The sequence below is a fragment of the Cupressus sempervirens genome, chromosome 4 (genome assembly GCF_028749045.1).
Source record: "Cupressus sempervirens isolate cs-2001-9-10 chromosome 4, ASM2874904v1, whole genome shotgun sequence".
In the NCBI taxonomy this organism is placed as follows: Eukaryota; Viridiplantae; Streptophyta; class Pinopsida; order Cupressales; family Cupressaceae; genus Cupressus; species Cupressus sempervirens.
This window is the reverse complement of record NC_143121.1, coordinates 899,582,047-899,609,201: the sequence shown is the minus strand read 5'-3', so window position 1 is coordinate 899,609,201 and position 27,155 is coordinate 899,582,047.

The window sequence follows — 27,155 nt, the reverse complement described above, 5'->3', positions numbered from 1 at the left end:
AAATTTCCCTCAATGCATAAAATCAAAGAAAAGTGAGAAAAAAAAGAAACACAACAACAAGAACACCCCCCCTTTTCATAAATCAAGAAACTCCCAGAAAAGATGCTTTTGGCACTTTATAAGTAGTGCAATTACAATGACCACTTGCCAATTTAGGCCTTCATGGACTTCTAATTTTTCTTGTTACAACTTCTTGAAAGATTAAAAATCTAAAACTTTAGAATGTGCTACAATTCTAAAGTAATACAAAGCAAAGAAAGGCCCTATTTCTAAAAGTGATAGTTTTGTCCACAGAATCCTATAATATAATTATAGATATAGAAAGTAGAAAAAAAATAATGTAGTTTCAAAAAAAAATGGAACCTAATTTTGAGTCCAGATGTGCCCATATGCAGCAATTGAAGTTACAAAATGTAGGATTGGACAAGTTCAATCACCAAAAGATGCAATTTCTAACAAATTCATGCACCAAAACTAGAAAAGAGCTGCACCACTAAAAAGTTTAGGAAATTCTAGCCAAATTTTTTTTTTAAATGCACTTGAATTGGAGTCTCGATCACTAAGATATGGCTTCCCAAAGTCAGACTACAAAATCCAAAATCAATCTAAGAGGGGTTACATCAGAAAAAGATGGGGTTAAATTTGACGATCGTACAGTCATGGTAGTACTTCAAATTTTCCCTTGAATGATAGTCTGAGGCCATCAAATTTGAGCTCATAAAATGATGACGTTAGTGTACCCTCAGCCTATGATGATGTCAACATGATGCCATGATGATGTTAGTAGTATAGAATATGTATAGTACTATTAAAAAATGGATGATGTGATAGGGTATTCAGATGTTGATAGGGGTAGGTAGCTAGATTTGATGAGGCAAAAGCTAGTGTGTGTGCCACGTGTGTTGTAGATTGTCCTAAGTGGCAAACTCCGCTCTCACTATGTGTCATCCTACGTAGGGTGCTACTAGAGAATATGTGGCACTGAGAGTGTTTGAAAAAATAGCAATCACCGGTTTCATGTTTTGTGTTCCCAGAGTTACAGGTCTTTTCTAGAATGTTCATCGCGCTAGATCGAAAGGTGCCAAAAAGTAAGCAGCCAAATTGGAAAATTCCAACCAAAATCTGAGTGACTCCGTGTCAAAATAAATTATGGGAGCCACTAGTTTGTCCTCATGATGCTGAAAATTTTTTTAACAGTGTGCCAAATTTTTAAGATTTATCCCACATTCATGGGGAAGCGGGAGTGTATAGTTTGTAAAACACGATGCCTACGAATGGAAAAACAAAAGCCACTAGGTAAAGGGGTTTCCTCACTAGATATGTAGAAGATTATGTCTAGTCCGGTGGTAGAATATTTTCCAAAAATTATATAGATGCCCACAAAAGAATAATGAGCCCACCAATTAGAATAAGACCCTACGAATTAAAAATATTCCTTGGAATATCCTCTACAGGGGCATCTAACAGCCCAGTTCTGCAAAAAAAAAATCTCTGAGTAGGAAAAAATCTAAAAATACATAGATCAAAAATAGATTGTAGAGATGAAATTAAATGTAGATCTATAAAACAAATAATCAGATCGATTAAATGACCATACTCAGTTTGTAAATCGGTGCCTTCGGGTGCTAGTTGGCAAAAAAATTTGCCTCACAGTCAACTTTAGCCCAGCATAGGAAAATTTAAAGTCAATCTCCACCAAATTGATGTTTTGAACGCAATGGCACGGTCATATTTGGCTCTAGATGCTCCCAATTTTTACAAATTCTCCAAATTTGGGTTGAGGTACTGAAATAGCTATAGTCTCAAATGGCTAGTGACAATAATCTCCCTGAGCTCTGATACCATCTAAGAATTTTTCTTAGAGAAAAATTCACCCAAGATCAAGGAGCACACTCACAAGCACACAGTAGACCAAAGAGTATGTTCAATATGAAAATGTTGTCTATTATTAGAAGCATGTCCATACACACTAGGAGAGCCTATATATAAAGGCCTCTAAGATGCATTTAGAATATGTCTAGAAAGAACTAGGAGATAAGCATGACAACTAAGCACATATCTTCCACAATAAGAAGATAAGCACAATGAGGTGTCTAGAATTTTGTACACACCATGTGCTCAAATAATGTGCTAGCTCCTAAGTGTAGACAACATGTACATAATTAGAGTGCAAACTCCTATGTTGTCAACATGGCAACTCGCAAGAGTACGCATACTCCTAGGTGACTAATAAATAAATAATAAAAATATGCATTAACCTAAGTAGACTTAAGTAAGTGTAAATAGTAAATACTTATTTACACCAACAGTATTATCACAATAAAGTGTCACTAGTTTTGTGATCTCTTCCTTAATACATTTGAATAGTTGTTTGATGCATACAATGTTTGTACAATTTACAGCAACAACAACATATTCAGCTTCAGTAGTAGATTGTGAAGTATAGTTTTGTTTCTTGGTAGTCCATGTAACCAACCTCTTGCCTAAGAAAAATTTTCCTCCACTAGTGATTTTTCTTTCATCAATGGTTCTAGCCCAATTAGTATCAGTATAGGCTCTTAATTCAAATTTCTCATTTTTTTTATAGTATAGACCATACGCCTCTATTCCTTTCAGATATCTCATTATTCTCTTTATAGCCATTAGATGATTCTCCCTGGGATTAGAAGAGAATCTTGCAACTATCCCTATAGATAATGCAATATCAAGTCTACTATGTACTACATATTGTAATTTTTCAATCATAAACCTCTATAATGTTTGATTCACCTCGGTTGAATTATCGTTCTTTGACAATTTGTGTCCTATCACCATAGGTGTACTTACTAGTTTGGAATCCTCCAATCTAAAAGTTGTCAATATTTCCTTGACATACTTTAACTAAGTGATGTATATACCATATTTCATCTAATATACTTGCAAATCAACAAAGAACTTGATCTCTCCAAACATAGACATCTCAAATTTTTGCTTCATTTCATTTGCAAAAGTCTTACAAAAAGCATCTTGACCTCCAAATATGATATCATCAACCAAAATTTCAAATAACAAAATACTTTTTTTTTAAATTTCTTTATGTATAGATTGTTCTTATCATTAGTCCTTTCAAATCCAATCTTCACAAGATACTTATGAAGTCTCCCATACCATGCTCTTGGTGCTTGTTTCAAACCATATAGAGATTTGTATAATATACTGACCATGTTCTTATTGTTAACATCAACAAATCCTTTTGGTTGTTCTATGTAAAATTCTTCCTCTAATATACCATTTAGAAATGCAAATTTAACATCCATTTGATAAACTTTGAAATCTTTGTGTGCAAAATAAGCAAGTGGAGTTCTTACTCCTTCCAATCCAGCAACAAGAGTGAATGTCTCTCCATAGCCAATTCCTTCTTCTTGTGCATATCCTTTGCAAACTAATCTTGTCTTATTCCTTGTGACTTTGCCATTTTCATCTAGCTTATTTTTGAATACCCACTTGGTGCCAATCACATTTTTGTCTTCTGGTCTATGAACTAGTGTCCTTGTTTTGTTTTTCTCAATCTGTTCAATCTCTTCTTATATGTCTTTACTCTAGTCCACATATTCTAAGGAAACTCTCACTAATTTAGGTTCTTCCATGCTTATTAAACATGTATTATTTCTCAATTTAATACTTTTCATTGGTCTAGTATCTTTATCTCCAATTATTTATGTAGCAGGATGATGTCTCTTGACATATTTGGACAATCTTGGTTCAATTCTACTTTCTTCATTTGATCTTTCAACTTTGGAGTCACTATGTACATCTCTGTCAGGTAGCTCAGCATCTCTTTCATGTACACTAATCTCAAAATTAGAATGTGCTTCAACTTCATTTTGTAACTCAACATCTAAATGTAGCTTGGTTCCTAATGCAACTTGGTTATCATAGTATAAGACTTGATAATCACTAAAACCTGTTGTTGGTTTGTAGCTTGATTTGTAGCATCTTCTTTAGTAGGCATACCTTCATAAAAGTATACAAGTGATTTGTATTCTTCTGGTTCTTTTATAGGTTCAATCTCATATACTTCTATATATTCATCAAAATTTACATTGGAACTTTCCACAACTTTGTTAGTGTTAGTATTTAAGCACTTATAAGATTTACTTCTTGTGGAATATCCTAGGAATATACCTTCTTCACTTTTTACATATAGTTTACAATTTTTGAAGTCTTTAAGAATATAGCATTTTCTTATAAATACTTTAAAATATTTTACATTGGGTGAGTATCCATACAATAGTTCAAAAGGTGTTGAATGAGTACCTTTCTTGACTTGTACACAGTTCAAGGTACAAATAGTTATACTTACAGATTCTCTCTAATATTTCGAAGAAACAATTTTCCCTATCATGAGTGTTATAGCACAGTCCATTATAGACTTGTTCCTCCTTTCAACAATTCCATTTTGTGGAGGGGTTCTAGGGGTAGATGCCCATCTTTTGATTCCTCTATCATTACAAAATATCTCAAAACCATTTGATGTAAATTCTCCTCCTTTGTCAGATCTCAAACATTTTATACTTTTACATGTTTCCTTCTTAACTCTTGCTAAGTACCACTTAAACATTTGGAAAGTATTAGATTTCTATTTCAGAAACATAACTATCATCATTCTAGAATAATCATTAAAAAATAGCATAATGCACTAACCTCCTTTGTAGCTTTGCATTTCCATTGGTCCGCACAAGTTAATATGAACAATCTCTAGTATTTCTTTAGAGGTATGAGTTTTACTCTTGAAACTTGACTTTGCTATTTTTCCTAACTGACACTGTTTGTACATTATGTTATTAGGCTTCTTCAACTTAGGAAAACCTCTAACTTTTCTCATGTTACTGGTACTAACCAAGTTATCAAAATTAACATGACATAACATTTTGTGCCATAGCCACGCATCATCAAATTTTACAACTAGATAAGTAGCATCCTTTATGTCAAGGTAGAATAGATTGCTCCTAGTTTGATCACCCTTTCCAATCAGTTTTCTATTTGTGTCATATATTTTAGTAAGCTTGTTTTCAAACTCAACCTGACATCATGAATTATTTAGTTGTGACACACTCAATAGATTATAGTTAAGTCCTTGAACATAATAAGCATTGTCACATAGAATATTATCTATGAGTTTGATAGAAACTTTTCCTTTTATCAAACATGGTGCATCGTTACCAAATCTTACACTATCTCCAACATAACAATTCAATGTAATGAACTTTATTTTTCCTCTAGTCATGTGATGTGAACACTCATTGTTAATGATCCATCTTTCAATCTTGTTCACACAAGTCACAAGTGTAGTTGCCTCATCTCATCAGATTCATCCTTCATTGCAACATAGAGCACTTCATCATCATGTTCATCAAATTCATCTCTTGTTTATTCTTCAGAAATGTAACAAGACTTCTCACCTTTTTCTTTGTAATCCTTGTTGTCTTCATATCTTCTACTTTTGTACTTGTCACCACCTCTATAGTTATTCTTCTCTGGACATCTAGCAGCAATATGACCAACCTCATTGCAATTGAAACAAATAATAGGTAATTTAGCTTTGAACTTTCCTTTACCTATGTGGAATTTTCTTGCCAATAGTTCTTTAAGTTGATCTACATCCTCCTCATCTATATCACTATCACTAGACACATACTTAATTTTTTTCTTCTTCTTCTTCTCATCAAGTTTCTTTAATGATAGCTTAGCTTTGAAAGAAGATTCAATATTTTCACATTTTTAATTATCAAAGTTAGATAGCTCAAAAGTAGTGAGCCCACCTACTAGACCTTCAAGTGATAGGTTATTCCCTAGTATACATCGCAATTCTTGAATTGTAGAAACTCTAATAGCATATATGGGCAATAGTGTTCTTAAAAAATTTCTTAGTATAGTATCATAATCTATTGTGCCATTAGCTCCTCTTATTTCATTAATAACTTCTTTTATCATTGAGACATATTGAGCAATATTTTCGCCTTCTTCAATTCTCATATCATAAAACTTACCTCTAAGACTTTCAGCTTTGGCTCTTAGAAAATTAGTGTCTCCCCCACAGATGGTGGTTAAGGCATCCCACATTTTGTTTGCACTATCAAGACCTTTGATATCATCAAATTTGGCATAGCTTAGGGGAGAGGCAATCTCCAACATTGCCTAGTTATGTTCTTTCTTCTTTTTCATATCCACAGTTGTTGGGGCTCTAGCAGGATCAACATGCTCAATAGTAATGGTAGATTGTGCATGATCTACAAGTCCTCCAAGGTGTAGCTTCATCAAACTTTTCCATGTAGGAAATTTATCTCTATTGATATTAAATACTTCTCTTTTTTACATATTGAGCTTTGTGCTTCTAGTAGCTTCAAACTAGTCCTCTTAAGCATACAAATCTAATACCAATTGTTGGAATACTTTAGAGTAATTAAAGAGGGGGTTGAATTAGTTATCCAAGGTCCAGATGTATAAATAAAAATTTTCACAACTTAGTGAACCCATAAAATATTTATTATCAATGCATGCATGCATAAGATTATGCAATCACTTAAAACTTGTAGGTTACTATCAAATCAATTTGTATAAATGTAAACATGAAACATAACAAATTTGGCAACACATTTGACACAATCTTTTATGTGGAAACCCAATTTGGAAAAAAACCACTAGTAACATGCTACTCTTTTTCACTCTTTTGAAGTGAAGCCCTATGAAAGGCCAACCCAATTAAAGGTTACAATACACACTGTTATATGTGACCCTATTAAAGGATTTCAATCACCCTATTAGAAGTGAGTCTTGTTAGAGGAATTTAGACCATTCCCTTGGAATGTCACCCAGTTAAAGGATTTACAAATAACTGTTAGGTCAACATTAATCCAAAGGATTTACTTTGGATTGATACAATTATTAGAGAGTAACAATAAGGCTTGGTCTAATAACAACTTACAACTCCATTTGTAGATTATAGATCTCTATTTTAATCCTCCTTTCTACTTGGCCTTCACACATTTCATATCTAATAGCTTGTTGTTCACCCTTCAAGCATCCATACCCTTAAGTCTTCTTGCTTAATATGCCAATGTAGACTCTTCTCTTCGGTCATTTGGTGAAGCAATGCCCTTGATTTCTTGTCTTCCTTGGGTTCTTGCACATGACAACCCTTGCTTATGTCCAGCCATTCCTATAAATAGAAAATTAAGATCATTTTTCCATTCATTATCCATAATCCAATTTAGGGTTAGGACAGATTAGGTAGGATCCAATGAATCTACCCTATATTTCATATCTCTTCTAGAAACTTCTCCTTCAATCCTCTTTGAATTCACCTCAAAATGGATTACCTTAAATTATGTGCCACTAGCTCATCAATCTTATCTTCCACCAAGTTTGCACAATCCAAGAAAATAAAATTGTCGGCTCATATCCATCAAATTCATGATCTTTTAAATAAAGCAATCACTTGGCATTAACTTACTTCTGATGCTTGACACATACTAAATTTCTCAGCATCCACTAAAAAATTACACGACATGAACTAAAGTTTACTAGTGCTTGGTATCAACTAAACTTTACTTTGCATCCACTATTTTGCTCAGCATATACTAGAATAGACTTTTACTTGGTTCCAACTAATTTTTTGCTCAGCTTGCACTAACTTTTCTTGGCACCTACTATCCACTCAGTCAAGATTTACTAAAAAACTTTGTTTAACTTTTTCTTCTAAACTTGTTTAGTGTAGCCAACCTTTGCAACCTTAACTAGATTATCAATATAGTATAATATCACTGTCTTAGCCAGGATTCTTGTACTCTTTTATATATCATAACTCAACCTTTCCTCTAGGTTATTTTGTTACATCTTTTTGATCAAATCCTCTTTATTAATCAAACAAGTGATAGTACTTAAACCATATAACTAATTATCTTACCAGCAAATGGCAGGTTTGACATGAGTGACAAAACAATGATTGAAACATATTTATCATACTTGTATCAATATGTTTTCAATAGTCTTCTTATTTCAATAGTAATTGAATACAAGATTTCATTGATAATTATAAGGTACACCTACACCATCGTTCTTCACTTTCAAATATTTAGAAAACTTTCAATCACAGTATTAAAAAGTAAGTAGCTTTTAGTTGACACTAATTTTTTTCGATATTTAAACAATTTATGTTTTTTTCCCTATGATCTAAAATGATTAAAAAACATAGGCAATTGATTTATTTTCAATCATTTATAAATTATCTTACAATTGAAATATTTGTTGAATGCAAAAGCCATTTCTGAAATCCTAGGCCCAACTCTTTAAAACCATAGTGACCTAATATAATAGAGATGGTATTTTATTCAATGGGAAATCCATTTTGAGAATTCTAGGCCCAATTATCTAGAAGCATAAGGTCTACAAATAGATTCACAAAGAACTCGTCTAATAGTACTAAGAATAGGTGGTCATTCATGCAATATATGCAGCTGATCTCAAAGATATAATTTACAAATAAAAGGTTATTATGAATTAAAATGGAGATGGGAATTTGTTCAATACAAAGATCATTTTGAAAACCCTAACTCAAAATTTCTATAATGACATGAAGATCCATGGTGAATCAATCCAATAGTGTACTAAGTTGATAAGAAATCTATATGACATGTTGCCAAATTATAGGTCCTTTGCATATAGTAAGTGGTTACACAAGTAATTAAAGAATGTTCTCTAACTATCTATTGCATTAATTCATCTCAAGATTATCTAAAATGATAGGTTCTTGATAGATGAACATTCTTTAAACATCTTCTTGTAGCTAATTAGAGGTATGAAATTTAAATTGAAATATACAAATTAAAGTGTATCTAATAAAATATTCATAGTACTTTTCTCCAATTTTATAAAGAGTAAAGTAATTTATTATATACTATATTAGTAGAGAGAATTTGGGGATGTAAATGGAGCAAGATGGTTTGAAAAATAGAGTAGAAGGAAAGGATGTGAGGATCTTATATCAAGAAACCTTACAAATAAGGTAGAAGATATATCTTTAAATAAAAAGGGTAAAATAGTGATGGAAGTGTTGTCGACTAGTTTGGAAAATGTCATAGTGTCAAGATGGAGATGGTATCTACATGTTGTCGGATGTTCAATGGAAAAAAGTAGGATCTTGTTGATAGGTAGATGGAAGACATTGGCTTTCAATTTGGACTCCAACTTTCTCATTTACATGAATAGGATGAAAAAAAATTGACTAGCAATAATATAGAAGAGAAGAACACAAATGGAGCAATTAGGCCTACCAAAGACTCTTTAAACCTTGCATTGAACACCTAATTTAGTAAATGTTTGATGCCAAGAATTTTGCATTCCCTCTTAAAATTGTTCCTAAAATCTACCTAAAGTTGAGGAAGACCCAAATTCTAAAAATAAAATGTGTAATTTACATTTCAAAGTTTTAATTTTTAGAAAATGTAGGAAATCCCTAATAATGTTGCATCCATAAGATAAAGAAACACAAAGAAGGGTTGTTATGTTCTAAATCCTCACCATATTCTAAATCCTATGGTAAATTAGGCAATTCAAAAATTATATACGAGTTTTGAAGGCGGGTCATTGGTAAATATCACAATTCATAGAAGAAAATGTGCATTCATGCTCGGGTCGATAAACATAGACACACACATCCAAAATACTATAATTCCAAAATGGTACTCATATAGGATTAATTGATAACTCCTACAATTTGTTGTATAATTTATTCATTATTGGTGATGTTGTACCTAAAAACATCAACATAACAAAATCACAGATTCACTGAGATTGGAAAGAGCACATTCAAAACCAAAAAAAATATCACACGAAGGACATAATAAATCTATCCAACAAATTTGCACATACCTAGGAGTCTAATTTTGGTAAAGATGTTCCAAGTAAAACCAATGACTAAGTTTTAAGCATGTCAAGAAAAAGGGAACAATAGGTAGTAAAATGTAAAGCAACAACCAACAACACCCTCTATATATTAGGCTAGGGTGGCCATCGTAGGTAATAGCCAGGGCAATGGCAGGAGCCATTTTCATTTAGCACAAGAAGGGTAAAACCCCTCTTCTCACGAGCATCATATAAGCCCCTAAGTGACCTGGCAAATAGAAACTTATCTAGCAAGGGCACATTAAAAACCTTCCTCACATCCCAATATCATAAACTTCTATGTGGCCTAGCAAGTGGCTACATAGCCTAGATATGTATGATGGGGGAACTGCCTAGATGGAAGGGAAAACAAATGTGTGAAGGAAAATATCTTCAAACTCATGTCACCCACAAACCTAGCTACAAAGCATGCATTCATGTCTTCTCTATTGGGATTAGTACAATTGAATCTCACTTGCAGACCTCCAAAGTGCACAGACCTCCAAATTAGCTCCCACACACAATGCCCAAATTGTGAAATAAATATTGAGCACACCCTTTTCTTTTTTCTTTTTTTAATGAGCCCAATTTGGTCAAAATTGGGCTCATAAACAAAACAAAAACATTTAAAACCCAAATTAAGGCCTTGGTCAAAATTAAAGGTAAAAAATTAACCTCAAATGTACTAGTGTTTGTAGTTCCTTCTTCATAACTCAAACTTTCCTCTAGGTGCTTTTTTTTATGACCAACTTCTCAAATTATCTTCATCACTCATCTAATATGACACTCAAATCAAATAGAAAACTATCTCACCAATAAGTTTTGATATTAATGACAACTTAACAATTGTTCCAATTGCAGTTTCCAACATGTGTCAACATGGCAGTTGGTTTTCTTCTTACCAACCTATTGATGAACATATTTTTTTAATGGGAAATAATTCTTCTTGTAAAGTTGTTAGGATTGGTACTATTAGAATCAAGATGTTTGATGTTTTTGTAAAGAAATTAATAGGGGTAAGACATGTACCAAAAATAAAAAATAAAAATTGATTTCCTTGGATCCTTTGGATTCTGGTGATTATAAATTATCTTGTTAAGGTGGAGTTCTTAAAGTGTCCAAGGGGATTTCAGTGGTGATGAAGGCTACAAAAGTTGGAAACCTTCATAGGCTAGAAGGAAGCACATATTTAAGTCTTGTGACAATGGTATCTAAGGAAAGTGATGAATCTACTCATTTGTGGCATCAACGATTAGGTCATATGAGTGAAAAAGGGCTAAAGGTACTAGTAAATAAGTTTCTTTCAAACTTAAAATATTTGAATTTGAATTTTTGCAAGCATTGTGTCTTTGGAAAGTAATCTAGACATAAGTTTAAATCTAGTAGTCATATAAGAAAAGGTATTCTAGACTATATCCATTCATATGTATGGGGTCCATCCACTATAATTTCTTTTGGAGGACTGCCATATTTTGTGACATTTGTAGATTACTACTCAAGAAAATTATGGATCCTTTTTATTAAAATTAAAGCTGATGTGTTTAGTGTATTCAAAAAATTTAAAATTTTTGTTGAAAATAGAATATACAAATCAATTAAGTATTTGAGGATAGATAATGAAGGTGAGTTTGCATCTTTAGAGTTTGAGAATCATGGCAAGGAAGCTAGAATCATAAGGCATAAAACTACTATCTAACTCCTCAACAAAATGGTATTGTTGAATGCATGAATATGACTCTTCTAGAAAGATCAAGAAGTATGTTTGATAATGCCAAATTGTAACAAGAGTTGTGGATAAAACCAGTTAATGCAACATGTTATTTGGTAAATACATCACCATTAATTACAATAGATTTCAATATTCTTAAAGAGGTATGGATAGGTCATTCATTGGATGTTTCAAATTTGAAAATATTTGGTTGTCGTGCTTTTTTTTTGTTTATAAGAATTAGTTTTCTAAGTTAGACCCCATATCCAATAAATACTCCTTTGTTGGCTATTGTGATAGATTTAAGGGATATAGATTGTGGGATCCTATTGTTAGAATCTGATAAGATTAATAACCCAGAAAACTAGTGCAAAGAATAAATATCTAAACTATGAATGCAAATGATACAAAATCAAAATAGCATCATAGAGTTAGTCTCCAAGAGAGTAATGCGAATGCTAGAAGAAAAATAGCATTAAGAGGATGCAAAAACAAGAGATGCAAATACAAACCAGGTAGCATGCTTATATAGGCTAGGAAGAGGGAGGAGGTGGCAACACCAACCAATGAGGAGCAACCATCTATCAGACTAAAGATAGCAAAGTATCTTCCCAAGATAGCTAATGGATGCTCACATGTAGGAAGGTGACACCTCACAACCATTCACCTAATAAGACATGCTTTATTAACCTAAGTGAGATTATTAAAAGTGTAGGAAAAACCTAGAAAAATAGGAAAAATAAAAAACTACACTAACACCCTCCCATAAGCGAAGCTTAGGTGGATGTAGAAATGGGTCCCAGCAAGTCAAGTCTGATGAGGTACCCATGTACATAAAATTCCCCCAAAAGAGAGAGAAAAGAGACTCCCCAAAGAAAATTAGGACTCCAAGTGAGAGGAAGAGGCCCCCCCAAAAGATGAAGCATCCCGCACCTCCAACAAAGCTTGCAAATTTTGTCCGGTAGATCCACTTATATCGAACAAGTTTTCTTCCCTTAAGAAAAGGGACAAGATCCCAAGTGTGGTTCCTCATCAAGGAACTATACTCTTCCTGCATAGCTGTATCCCACTCAGAAATACTAGAAGCCTCATGAAAGGACTATGGATTTGAGACAGTAGCAATGAAGATATGTAGAGCATCCTAAAATTGTGAACGAGTCTACTTGGTGTCTGATGGATCCCCAACCCAATCACCTGCAAACTGCAAGGTATATATAGCCCAAAGTGGACCAAAAGATGGAGAATCTAGAGGAAAATCATCAACCTGTAAATGATGACTAGGAGAGGAAGGAGGTGAGTCCTCTGAATCACTCTCTACATCAGAAGTGGAGGTAGAAGACTGCTCAAGTGAATCTGACCCATTAGAAGATCTATCGTGTATTCCAAGTGACTCCAATGTAAAAGTAGAAGGCAACCCTGTGACCATGCTCTGCTGGTTAAGTTGATGCAAGTAGTGGAAGTTAAGATGGCCAAACCGTTCATGCCATAATCTGCTCACATCATTAGAGTGAGTGAGTGAAACAGTCAAAGGAGGATCAGGAACAAAGTGAGAAAACATATAGAGTCATGATTGATGATATGCTCTCCCAACTACAATTATAGAATCATTGTGCAACTCACGTATCTCCACTGAATCAGGAGTGAACTCAACCCGCTTGCCTAAACCTGTGTGAGTGATTTGGTGTATAGATAAGAGATTAGTTGACAATGAGGGTACACAAGGAACATCATGGAATGTGCCATCCCCCACATCAACAGACCCTCTCCCACACACCTCAACAAGAGTGTTATCACCCATCAAAATAGAAGGTGTAGTAAATGGCTCCAAGGATGCAAGTTCTTCCTTAGATGAAGCCATGCGGTGTGAAGCACCCGAATCAAGAACCCAAGTGGATGGTGAGGAAGCAACTACAAAAAGGGCCTTGCCCTTTCCTTTCCCCTTGCTATTTTCTTTTTCCTTGTTAGACCCTTCATTAGAACTTTGTTTGATAGACTCAGGAACACTGATATTATTCTTCTCAAGAATGCATGTCAAGTGATCAAGTTGTTTCTGCAAACATTTATGTTCATCATGACCAGGTCTTTCACAATAGGCACATTTGACTTTTTCTTTCTTAGGCTTATCACCCTTGGAAGATGGTGTATCAATAGTTGCTTTTGAAGAAATCGATATCTGATCCTTCTTCTCCTCGCTATTCTTTTATTTCTTATCCTTACTATTGTTGTTACTACTTTGTCCTTGTTGTTCTTTTGTGCCTTGGTTGGTAGCCAAGGCATGTGACTTAGAGGACTTAAGAATGCCCATCTGGATTAGCTTGTCCTGTTCTTGAGTGAGATTGACAGCAAAATCATCTAAAGATGGCATGGTGAATTGAGTACCAAGTGCACCCTTAGTAGCATAGAAGGTAGAGACAAACACAGAATACTCTGAACTTAGCTTAGAGAGAATACTAAGAATCATTTGTTCATCTTTCTTTTTAATTCCACATTGTTTTAACTGTAGCCTTAGTGATTTCAATTTGGTGAAGAAATCTTAGATTGTTTTGAAATTGCTTGGACTCAAACTAATTAATTCATTTTCCAACATATGACCCCTCATTGAATCTTGTGTGCCAAATAGTGTTTCTAGCTTTGTCCATACTTCATTTGATGTATCTAAAGACTCAATGTGGAATAGCAAGTCAGGATAAATAGACAAACACAATGTTCCAAATGCCTCATCACATTTGTTAAACCACTTAGGCTTATCTTTATCTTTAGCAGGTTCAATTTCAAGTCCCATAGTTATCCTATTTAATCTAGCTTTCTTTAAGTGAATTGTCATGCATGATTTCCACTCAAAGTAATTGTATGGAGTTAGGATGGGTATATTTGTTTGATCCATGATGAAGAAATGCAGAGAAGAAATGTTAAAAAGAAGAAAACCCAGCCACGACAATGCCCCCCCCCCCCCCACCTTTTTACTCAATCAAAGAACCCCCCCAAAGAAATATGATTTGGCACTTTATTTTAGTGCGTTTAAAATTGCCACTAGAAAGAAATACTTAGTGGTCTTGATTTCAATGCATTACAAACCCTCATGAAGAGCATATGTTGAAAGTAAAATTTAGGCACAATAATTGAGGAAACAAATAGCACCATTGTGATCTACTCAAAAAATCATGCACTTTCAAAAAAAGAATCGCCTCGATACGAGGAAGTATGAGAAAGTTATGATCCTCTGAAGTTTCCAAAACGAGAACTGTGCACTGTTACGGCCAAGAATCTGCAATTTGTGAAAATTTTATGCATGAGAATCAAAAGTCAACTCCACTAGTGGATAAAGCACAAAAAAATAGCCAAAGTCATAACAAGAATCATCAAAATCAGAGTCTGTATGAGCAAGAACGAGACATTTGAAAACTGCGTTCAAATTTGCAACTGCCAACGGAGAGGGGTACGACTGTAGCTTTCCACGCTAGATCTTGCAAAATATATAGATTGCATGCAAAATCTAAAAGATACCCAGATGGTTTTTTGGGGCTGTGAACAAAACCCAGAAAGTATTTTTCTTGCTGATATACAAAAGATGTTGTTGTAGTGTAAATTAGACGCCTTTAATAGTAAAAAACGGCTCCAAAAATCAAAAAATGACCCCAGCAACCAAAATATGGCATGCAAATGCTGGATCAGCTTCCTAAGTCCATCAATAGCATGTTGGAACCTGCAATACTGATTGAAAACTCCAAATATGCAAGTTGGTTGTCAGATTTGAGATTGAAACCCTAGAGAAAAATCGTATTTGTAAAAACTTTTTTGATTCTCAGGATCATCCAAAGATGGAAGAGAAGAGCATACTTCATTTTTCAAAAAACTACAATAAAGTTTATTAGCCCCCCCCCCCGAATCTCTGAAATAAGGAAACTAAAATCTACTCTTGCACATAGAAAAGCTCTGATACCATGTTAGAATCTGATTAGATTAATAACCCATAAAACTAGTGCAAAGAATAAATATCTAAACTATGAATGCAAATGATACAAAATCAAAATAGCATCATAGAGTTAGTCTCCAAGAGAGTAATGCAAATGCTGGAAGCAAAATAGCATTAAGAGGATGCAAAAACAAGAGATGCAAATACAAGCCAGGTAGCATGCTTATATAGGCTAGGAAGAGGGAGGAGGTGGCAACACCAACCAATGAGGAGAAACCATCTATCGGACTAAAGATAGCAAAGTATCTTCCCAAGATAGCTAATGGATGCTCACATGTAGGAAGGTGACACCTCACAACCATTCACCTAATAAGACATGCTTTATTAACCTAAGCGAGATTATTAAAAGTGTAGGAAAAATCTAGCAAAATAGGAAAAATAAAAAACTACACTAACACCTACTACCGATGAAGTCATCATTAGAAGAGATGTAGTCTTTGATGAATCATCTTTAACAAATTCATATTTTGTAGAAAATAATTAGAATAGGAAAAAGTATCACAATATCAATAAGTTTAGTTAGAAAATCATCCTTATACACAAGAAAAAGAGCAAGAAAATATTTTTGAAGAAGAGGTGCAAGTTTGGAAAATATATAGGAGATTGTGGAAATACCAAAATCATCTCTAGGAGATCTACCCAAATCAAGAGTCTTCCTAAAAGTTATGATTATTTTGTTTCTTCTATTTCTCTGATTTCTAATGTAGGGGAACCAAGTTGTTATCAGGTAGAAATGAGTAATTCTAAATGGAAAACAACAACGAAAGAAGAAATGGATGCCTTAGAGAAGAATAAGACATGGAACTTGGTGGAACCTCCAAAGGGTAGAAAGGTCGTTGGCAACAAGTGTGTCTATAAATTGAAAAAGGGTGTTGATGTTAAACTTAAAAGGTACAAGGAAAGGCTAGTAGAAAAATGATATTATCAAAAAGAAGGTATTGATTTTCATAAGGTATTGATATTATTTGGATTATTTCATGACTTAATCTTGAGTTAGAGCAACATGATGTTAAAACAACATCTCTACAAGGATGTTTAGATGAGGAAATATATATATATATATATATATATATATATATAACAACCAAAAGGGTTTGTTCTATAAGAAATTTGGCTAAGGTACACATTGGATGTTATCATTTATGGAAGCATAACTTTCCTATGAAGAAGGAATACTTTAAATATTAAGTTATGACATTCAAACTTAGAAAATTGTCTAAGTATCATACTAAGTATTTGATAGAATAGATAGAGATTTGGTTGGCAAGCTTCATAGAATTCATATTGAAACATACACACTTGAAAAATGATAGTATAGAGCATCATCATGATGTATGCTAGAGCACAAATTAGTACAAACAATATAGAAATAGTTATGAGAAGATTACTAGCTATGACAATATTCAGGCAAAACATAGCATAGAAAAGAAATGGTTATTTTGGGTTAAGGAATTGTTTTGTTTATGAAATAATTATTTAACTAATTAGAGATGACATCCTCGATATTAACTCTAAGTCAGAAAGTTATAATAATACATTTTGTATAGTGTGTAAAACCATGAAGGCCAATTGGAAATATTGTAATTGTATGGCTATAAAGGAAAGATTGCAAATGTGAAATTAGTGTGTTGAATAGTGAGGAATATATGTGATATGTGAAATGTGAATTTATGGTGTATGATCAAAGGAATACACACTAATTTTTTTTGTTGAGAAGAAAAGGCACTATCAAATTGACGATATAAGCAATAGTGTGAAAGAGGTTTTTGTGTCTAACTCTTTGTATTAAGGAGTCACATTGTATATTGCATGTTTGGGTAGTGGGCTCATCTTGCATAAATTTTGTATTTGTATATAAAAATTCCTAAAAGGGTTGAGGCTTATAAAAAGGCCTAAATCCTCTTACAAAGATCGAGACATTATACAGATGTAATAGACTCCTAACCATACCAATATCTTTAACTGGATACTTTTGATTAGTGGATCATTTTGTGGGTACCAACCCCACCAGGGTTTTCCCTTGGCCAAGATTTCCCTTGTTAACAAAATATGGTGTTATTAGTTCTCTTACTACATGGTTATATTTAATGTTAAGCATAATTAGTTTAATTTCATAAGTAAGTTATAAGCTCGTTAATAATATCCAATTTTGGGCTAAAGTTTACAAAATATTGATTCACCCCCCACTCTCAGTATTTCATATTTCTAACAATTGATATTAGACAATAATTACTCAAAAGAGGCTAAATAGCTTGAGTGATATCCCTGTGGATATCAACATGCACCAAGAAAGAGATAAGTGGACAAGAACAAATTTACCAACCAATACGCAAACAAATAGAGCAAGATAGGAAGAGTGGATAAGAGCCAAAGAGAGGGGGAGGGAAAAAGGGAACAAAACTACACAAAAACTAAAGAAAGAGAAATAAGGGGAACCAAGAGAGCATCAATAATGGTAAGAAAAATGAAGGTTTTCAAGTGTATTGAGTAGGGGGCACAAAGAATGGTTAATGAACCACCCATCATCATGGTTGAGGTTGATGGGATGATAGCTAATGGAAATGGCCTCTTTCAAATTCCTCTTGAAAAATTGTCCTCCTTGGACAAGATTTTGTCATTCTCCAAAAAAATATGATGTTTGGTATAAGACAAGTGCTTTGCTAGGGTAGATTGTTGTGTCCTCTCATGCTTGATGTCAACACTATGCTTTTGGATCCTAGAGATAAAAGAGCTACTTGTCTCGCCTATATAAGGCATGCCAAAAGAGAACTCAATCTTGTAGACTCTAGAGCCTAGAAGAGAGCTATGGGAATCCTTGAGTAGGGGGATACAATTTCTTAACTTTGAAAGAGGTTTGAAGGAAATACCAAGGCCCCTTTCAATTAATATTTTTCCCAATTTTTTGGATATACCCTCCACAAGGGGAAGAGAGAAATTAAGAAGAGGAAGGTTTAAGTAATTCTTATGACTACCACAAGAAAGATAAGAGGACTTGGCTTGGCTAAGAGCCTCAGAGATTTTCTTCTGAGAGTACCAGATAAACTTGAAAACTTGGTCTAGATGGTCAAGTTATTGAGGTAATTTTTCTACATTGCAAATTCTATAGGCTCTAAGGGAAAGAGTCTTGAGGATGCCAAATTTTTGGTAAGGGTAGTGGTGGGAAGATGAGTGGAGGTATAATTCAATGTGGTTGGCTTTACAATACACCAGATGATCAAAGGCACCATCAAACTTCTTGATGATAAAGACATCAATGAATGGTAACTTGTTGTCCTACTCAAGCTCCTTAGTGAAGGAAATGGTGGGGGGGGAATTCTTTATCTGCTTGTGAAACTCCTCAATTTTTTACAGCCCATGTGGCCAACAAACACTGGTGTCATCAACATAATACTTCCCTCATTTGGGTTTGATGGAAAAGGTGTGGAGAGTCATCTCTTCAAAATACTCCACATAGAGGTTTTATGTGATAGGGGAAAGGGGGGAACCCATCACCACCCCATCTACATTCTCATAGATGAAATTTTGAAATGAGAATAAGGTTTATCTTAATCAAAACTCTACCAAATTAGTGATCCCATCCCCAACCTTTTGCCTCACAATTTGAACATATTTATGAATGGGAACCTTGGTAAAGAGGGAAACAATATCAAAATTCACCAAGATATCACCTTGGTCCCACTTGGAGTCCTTAATAAATTGGAAAAAATAGTAAGAATATTTGACAAAAGATTTGGAATGCCCCAGTAAAGTAGAGATAATCGTGGGTAGAAGAGTGGCTAACGAGTACGCAGGGGATTCAATGGTGTCAACAATAGGTCGCAAGGGAACACCCTCCTTGTGAATTTTTGGAACCTCATATATGCAAGAGGTCACTTCCTTAAAAGGTGTTAATTTTCTCTTAATCACATTATCAAAGGAGGAGTTGGACACAAAAGATTTGACTTTGTTCAAGATCATAGTGCATGGATTATGAGAGATGATCTTGTAGCTACTATGATGTGAGAGTAAGTCATGCATCTTAGAGATATAGTCTTGCCTATTCAAGATGATTGTGGTGTTACTCTTGTCCACCTTGGTAATAGCAATATCATAGTTATTGAAAAAAATCACGAAAATAAAGTGACTCATCTCTAGAGATGTTGCATCTAGCTAGTTTGGCATGTCATAGAGAGACATCCCAATATTTCCTAAATTCTTTTACAATACAAGATGAGGGGGTTCAAATAGCATTCTCAATCTCAAGAAGAAAATTAAAGTGAGGGATGGAGCTAGGTGAATGGAAAAAATTTATACCTCACTTCAATAGGATGTAAGAAAGGGGGTCTATGGTGGCATTAGATAGGTTTACTACCAAACTATTTTTCCAATTGGCCACCAAGTGAACAAAAGAAGAGGTCAATGGTTGAATGGTGGGATCTAACCCCTTGCTCCTAGGTTGGTTAGGAGGAAGCTCAATCTGATTAGGAGGTAAAGATCCAACAACATGGTGTCTACACAAAGGGGGTGGTACATAATTAAGAGATGAGAGGTATGGCATCAAATTCAAGGAGGGTATCAAAGGATATTTAGGAGGACCACTCAATCTAACCATAGCCTCCATGCATGACATCTGCATAGGTTTCTTAGCACTCAACTGGCAAGAAGACTTAATTCAACCAAGTTGGGGGTTTGATGTGAGATAAGTTATTGGGAATCACCATCAATACATTTAATGATAGAATTATCACACACGCAAAGACAACAAGAGAGATTTTTGTACATACCTGTGTGATCTAGTAAGGAGCTTCTGTGAGAAGGTGAATGTTAGAGATCAACACTTGGTGTATCAGATCAAGATCAAACTTCATGCATAATAGATGTGAGAAGTGAATCCATTTCTATGCTAGTTTGCAACTGAGACACATGCAACTGGGAGGACACAACTGTGGGTGAACCTCCATGTGAGAAAGAGAGCCCTTTGATAATTATTCCATGTTGGTTGTTGCATGGTGAATCTAATTGGCTCACCCTAAGTGTTTTCTCAAGGAGAGACAAGTCAACAAATAGAGAATGACTATGATTTGATCCAGCAAGGACACTCGAAGGGTGAGGGTGCATACAATGAAGGATGCCACTAGAAGAATATCATCAACTACGAGATCTTTGTAACAAAGAAAAAAATTATTCTTTTCTCTTTTGATGCACTCCACCTGGCATCCTGAAGCTCTAGCGAATGAAGATTTATCCAAACATATCCATAGGTTTGGACGTAGGGAAGAAGAAAGGTCTAGATAAAAATGAATTAATCTAGCATTGATGTAGTTGAGCATCCTCCTTGTAAATTAGGTGACATATTTGAGAAGGGAGAGACTTTCCTAGAAGAATATATGTTTAATGTGCACACTCCACAAATGGTGGTGACTACTAACAAAACACAAAATTAGATTAGAGTCCCTACAATGTTTGAGAAAGGCTAAGTTTGTAGCTTTTTTTATAAATGTAATCCTCAAAACTTCTATTTGTTTAGATTTGCGGCATAGATCCCTCCCATGAAGGGTATCAATTAACATTATTATATTTCTATAATCTTGGTGTAGGAGCATAAGATAGACAAAGGGGTTTAGTTAGTTAATTGTCAATTTTTAGTTCTATAATAAACTCTAAGGGAAAGAAACTTGGATAGGTTGATCCTAAAGACCTTATAGTGATGATTGATAGGTTGGTGAACTCATTTGAAGGCAAAAGGATCACCTAGTGCTTGTTTGTCTAGGTTGTTCTAGATTGGTCAAAGGTTGATTCAAGGATGGATTTGACAATTTTTAGTCATATTTAGTCTTTAGACATGATTTTAGGTCATTTCATACCTAGTTGGAGTCAAATTGCATAGTAGGGAAAATAGTTGCAAAACTTTAATTTTTGCAAAAGTGCAATTTTTGTAATTTCTTGCCAAAGTTGTCAAGAATGCATAACCAAGTACAAAAGTTGGTTGGGAAATTACCAAATGGTCTAGAGGAATGCATATATGTTGGAGATCACCAAGTTTGTGAGTTGGAATCAAGAAGACAAGTTTTGGAGCAATTTTTGTGAATTCTAGATAGTTGATTTGTACTTTTCCAAGAAATGTTTTTGGTTTTTGGTGATGAACAGATTAAATCTAGTCCTTGGATTTTTTTCACATTTTCAAGCATTTATTTTAATTAGTACATTAGAGAAAAATGATATATTGCATTCAATTTATTTCATTTTGTGTTTTCTTAGCAACTAGGGTTTTGAGGTTTCTAATGCATTCCTAGCAATCCATAGCCTCTAACTAGATATGACTTTGTGGATGGATAGAAGTAGGAGTAAAATGATTTTAAATAATTTCTCCAACCTTCCTCCTTGGTTGTGATGGTAAAATGGTGAATCTTTTGTCAAACAAGTGAAGTGTTAAACCATTGTAAGAAGGAAAACGTGCCTAGGGTAACCTTGTGAATTGGGATACAAGGTATGGCACCTTAAATGAACAATATAGACCTGTATGGAAGATTTGTGCCTGTTTGGAAAATTTTTGAAAATTTATTACCATGAAACAAAGTGGACCAAGTTAAAACCCTAGATTTAAGCCTTAAAAGAGGGTTTTTTAATTAGTTCACTTTAGTACTGCACCCAGATGGGATTCTTTGTAATCTGGTAATTCTTCCAAAAGGGTATCCAAATATCAAGGTTTTTTGGTGCATTGTTCAAGTCAAATTTGAACCAACTACAAAATTCCTAATTCATAGGGTTAATTCTACTAGGTCTATTTTGGGTAAAGCTTAGAATTGTTGAATAAGAATAGGGAAAAGAGTGAAACCTAAGTTAAATAATTGAAAAATAAGTATCTTAATTTTTTTGGAAGGTGTTTGACACCTTGACTTGCAAATATCCTATAGCAAGGGTGTGGGGGTATTGGTGAAGCACTAGGGCATCTTGGAGAGCCCTAATGATCATATTGAAGTGTGGGCTAAACTAATGATTTCTTTTCTCTAGGAGAGAGAGGAACAAGGGATGAATCTTTGGAAGATCCTACCCAACAAGTCCTTGGAGGATTGAGATAGCCTATAGAATTCCATTGGTAGATTTTGGAAGAGACACCCAAAGCCTTACTACATCAAAGTGGTATCAAAGCATGATTAACTGGGATTGTGCGTCAGACATAGATGAGTCAGTGTTTGTAGGGTAAATTGAGGTGGAAATCATGTCTCCAAAATTGATTAATATAGATGCTATCAAGAAACTTGTCCAAGAAATGTTGGATACCCAAAAGCAATAGTTAAAGGGTGAACAGACCAAAAACAAGAAAAGGAAAAGATCACTAAATGGGGTCATGTAATAGATGATGAAAAAGAACCAAAAGAAGAAGGCACTTCTTCCACATCAAAAGTAGTTGAAGATGAAAAGTAACACAAGATGTTTCTAGATGCCCTGAAGTCATTAAACAGGGGTCATTTTGATATTTTACCCACATATAATGGAAATTTGAATGGTGAGGAAATCCTAGATTGGATTGATGCATTGACCTTTAGAAAGTGGATTACAACAAGAAGGTTAGTGTTTACAAGGCAAGATTGAAAGGAGAAACATTAATATGGTGGAATGTGATGCAAGAAGAGAGAATCCATCAAGGAAAGAAGAAGATCAATTGTTGGAAATGAATGGCAATCATAATTAAGGCCCAATCTAATCCAACTGATTATGAAGTCCAAGTGTACAAGAAGTTACAAACTTCAAAACAAAGAGATCTTGATGTGAGTGGATATACTAAACAGTTCCATAGAATTAGTTTGAGGTCCAAGAAATAAGAAAGTGAACCTGAGAAATTGGCAAGGTATTTGAATGGGCTAGAGATTAACATCCAAGATGAAATCACCATTATGACTCTTGATATGGTTAAAAAATGTTTCTAGCTAGTCATGAGAGAAGATAAAATTTTGAGAAGGAAAGGAGAGAAAAATTCAAGAGATAGGAATCAGAGATATTTTAGAGGAAAAGGTTTTTTTGGCAAAGGACAACCTAATAGTGGTAATAAGGAAAATGTGACACTAGAAGGAAGTAGAGAGAGTATGTAAGAAGTGGTAGGGGTAACTATAGAGGTAGAAGTCCATCAAGAGGTAAATTTGGTGGATTGGGTGGAGTTTTAACTACTATGTTCATTGGAAAATGCTATCACTGTGGTCAGGTAGAACACATTATTGGTAGATTTCTAGAAGAGAACTCCTCACAAAAAATGGAGAGGAGAACCACCTTTGTGCAAGAAGATGAGGCCAATAATATTACTTCCCCTATGGGAAAAGTTGGACCAATCCAAGAAGGAGAAATCATGATGCTGAGGAGAACATTTCTGAAAGTTCCCCAACTCAAAGAGCCACCACAGAGGAAGACATTATTTAGAACTACATGAAAATCCCATGGAAAGATATGTAAGGTTATAGTAGATTCAGGTTGTACTAAAAATATTGTGTCTCTTGAAATGGTAGAAAATCTTAAGTTGAAAAGATTATGTCATGGTACTCCCTATAAGGTATCTTGTCTTAACAAGGGTCAACAAGTGCTTGTAGATGAGAGGACCTATGTATAGTTTAAAATTGGATAGTATAGGGACAAGGTTATTTGTGATGTGTTGCTGATGGATTCTTGTCACCTTGTTCTAATACATCCATGGAAATATGATGTCAAGGCAATGCATGACGGGGAAAAGAATTCCTATGTTATCACCAAATTAGGTAAGAAGTTTTAAATGGATCCATTACCAGATGTAGTAGAGTATAAAGCCATAGGTTTTATTGTCATGTTATTGAGTGGGAAGGAATTCCTCAAAGTGCTTAAGACTGAACCAATACAAGAAAGGTATTCCATAATCCTAAAACCAAAAGAAGAACCTAAGTAAGAAAAGGTCACAGAACTACTAGGGATGTACAAAACCTATTAGACAAACATCAAGATATAGTAGTCAATGGGATACCAAATAGTTTGTCTCCCATGAGGGACATAAGTCACCAAATAGATCTTATACAAGGTTCAACCTTACCTAACAAGACAACATACAAAATGACTCCTGCTCAAAATAGAGAGATTACTAAACAAGTGAAAGAATTGATGGACAAAATGTTGATTAGGAAGAGTTTAAGCCCTTTTCCAATGGCTACTATACTAGCCCCTAAAAAATATGGAAAGTGTATGATGTGCACTAATTCTAGAGTCATCAACAAGATCACAATAAGGTATAGATTTTCAATGCCAAGGATAGAAGACTTGATGGATTATTTGGGACAAGCATGCTAGTTTTCAAGATTAACTTGAACTCAAGTTATCATCAAATAAGAGTCAAGCCTAGAGATGAGTGGAAAACAACCTTTAAGACCAATAAGGGTTTGAATGAATGGTTGTGATTCCATTTGGATTAACCAATGCACCTAGCACCTTTATGGGGTTAATGAATGAGGTATTAGTAGAATTTATTGGCAAATTTGTAATTGTATACCTTGATGATATTTTGATCTTTAGCAAGACTAAACATAATCACTTGAAGAATTTGGACATCATCTTGAACAAGTTACATCAAGAAAAGATGATGACTAATTTGGAAATGTGAGTTTATGAAAACTAAATTGGTTTACCTTGGTTTTGTAGTATTGCAAGGTTGTTTCAAAATGGATATGTCTATGGTTGAGGAAATTTTGAGTTGGCCTACACCTAAATCAGTTGGAGATGTCAAAAGCTTCATGATTTATGGTCATTTCATTCCTAGTTGGATTCAAATTTCATAGTAGTGCAAAAAGTTGCAAAAGTGCACTCTTTGCACTTTCTTAACAAAGTTGTCAAGAACGCAGAACCAAGTACAAAAATTGGTTGGGAAATGAAAAAATCATCTGGAGGAACGTGTATATGTTGGAAATCACCAAATTTTTTGGTTGAAATGAAGAAGACAAGTTTTGGAGTATTTTTTGTGAATTCTGGAGTGTTGATTCGTACTTTTCCAAGAATTTTTTTGGTTTTTGGTGATGAACTGATTAAATCCAGCCCTTGTATTTCTTTCAAATGTTCAAGGCATTGATTTGAATCAATACAATAGAAAATAACAATAGATTGCATTCAATTTCTTTCATTTTGTGCTTTCTTAGCAACTAGGGTTTTGAGGTTTCTAATGCATTCCTAGCAATCCATGGCCTCTAACTATCTATGGCTTTTTGGATGGTTAGGAGTAGGTGTAAAATGACTATAACTAAATGATCCAACATTTCCTTCTTGGTTGTGATGCCAAAATGGTGAATTTGTGGCTAAACAAGTGTAGTGTTGAGCCTTTGTAAGAAGGAAAACATGTCTAGGGTAACCTTGTGAATTGGGATACAAGGTTTAGGACCTTAAATGATTAATACAGGATACTATATAATATTTGATCATGTTTTGGAAATTTTGTGAAGATTTCTTACCATGAAACAAAGTGGACCAAGTTAAAACCATAGATTTAAGCCTTAAAAGGAGGGTTTTTTTTATTAGGGAGCTTTTGTATGGAACCTAGATGGGATTCTTTGTAATCTAATAGTTCTTCCAAAAGAGTATCCAAATGTCAAATTTTTTTGTGTCTTGTTTAGGTAAATTTAAACCAACTACAAAATTCATTCTTTGTAGGGCTAATTCTACTAGGTTTGTTTTGAGTAAAACTTAGAATTGTTGAGTTACATGAATAGGGAAAAGAGTGAAACCTAGGTTAGATAATGGAAAAACAAGTACCTTGAGGTTTGTGGAAGGTTTTGGACACCTTGATTTGAAACGATCCTATAACATGGGTGTGGGGTGGTGAGACACTGGGGCATCGTAGAGAACCCTAAAGATCACATTGAGTGAGGGATAAACTAATGAGTTCTTGACTCTAGGAGAGAGAGGACTAAGGGAGGATTCTTTAGAAGATCCTACCCAACCAATCCTTAGAGGATTGAGATAGCCTATAGAATTTTATTGATAAATTTTGGAAGAGATACCCAATTCCTTACTGCATCAAATCCATTTGTAAAATAAATTATTTTCACGATTCGATTGTGTGTTTTTTTTAGCATCAACATTTCAAATCACACTACATGATCCATCTAAGGATGAGAACATGCAGGATAGTGAAGATATGAAGATTAAACCTTTCTCAAGAAGTATAAGAAGAGAAGGGAAAAGCATGCAAAATAATGAAAAAAATAAATGAAATGTACACCACCCAATAAAATAAAAAATGAGATATAAATGATAAAGGAAAAATATATATAAATGAACAAAGTAAGAAGAAAAAAAGGAAAGAAACACCAAAAAATAATAAAGCAATGAACCAAGCTGAAAAAATCATGAAAATTGAAAGAATAAAAAATCAAACTCAAGAAAAGAAAACAAAATTTACAATAAAAGAAAGTAGTCATATATGTATATGTGTATAGGTGTGTGTATATATAGTTGTGTGTGTGTGTGTGTGGAGGGGGGGGTGTGGGGGGGCGGTGTGTGTGTGTGTGTGTGTGTGTGTGTGTAAGCATACATATATATGCAAGAAATTATCTATGCTATTATGCATGGAAT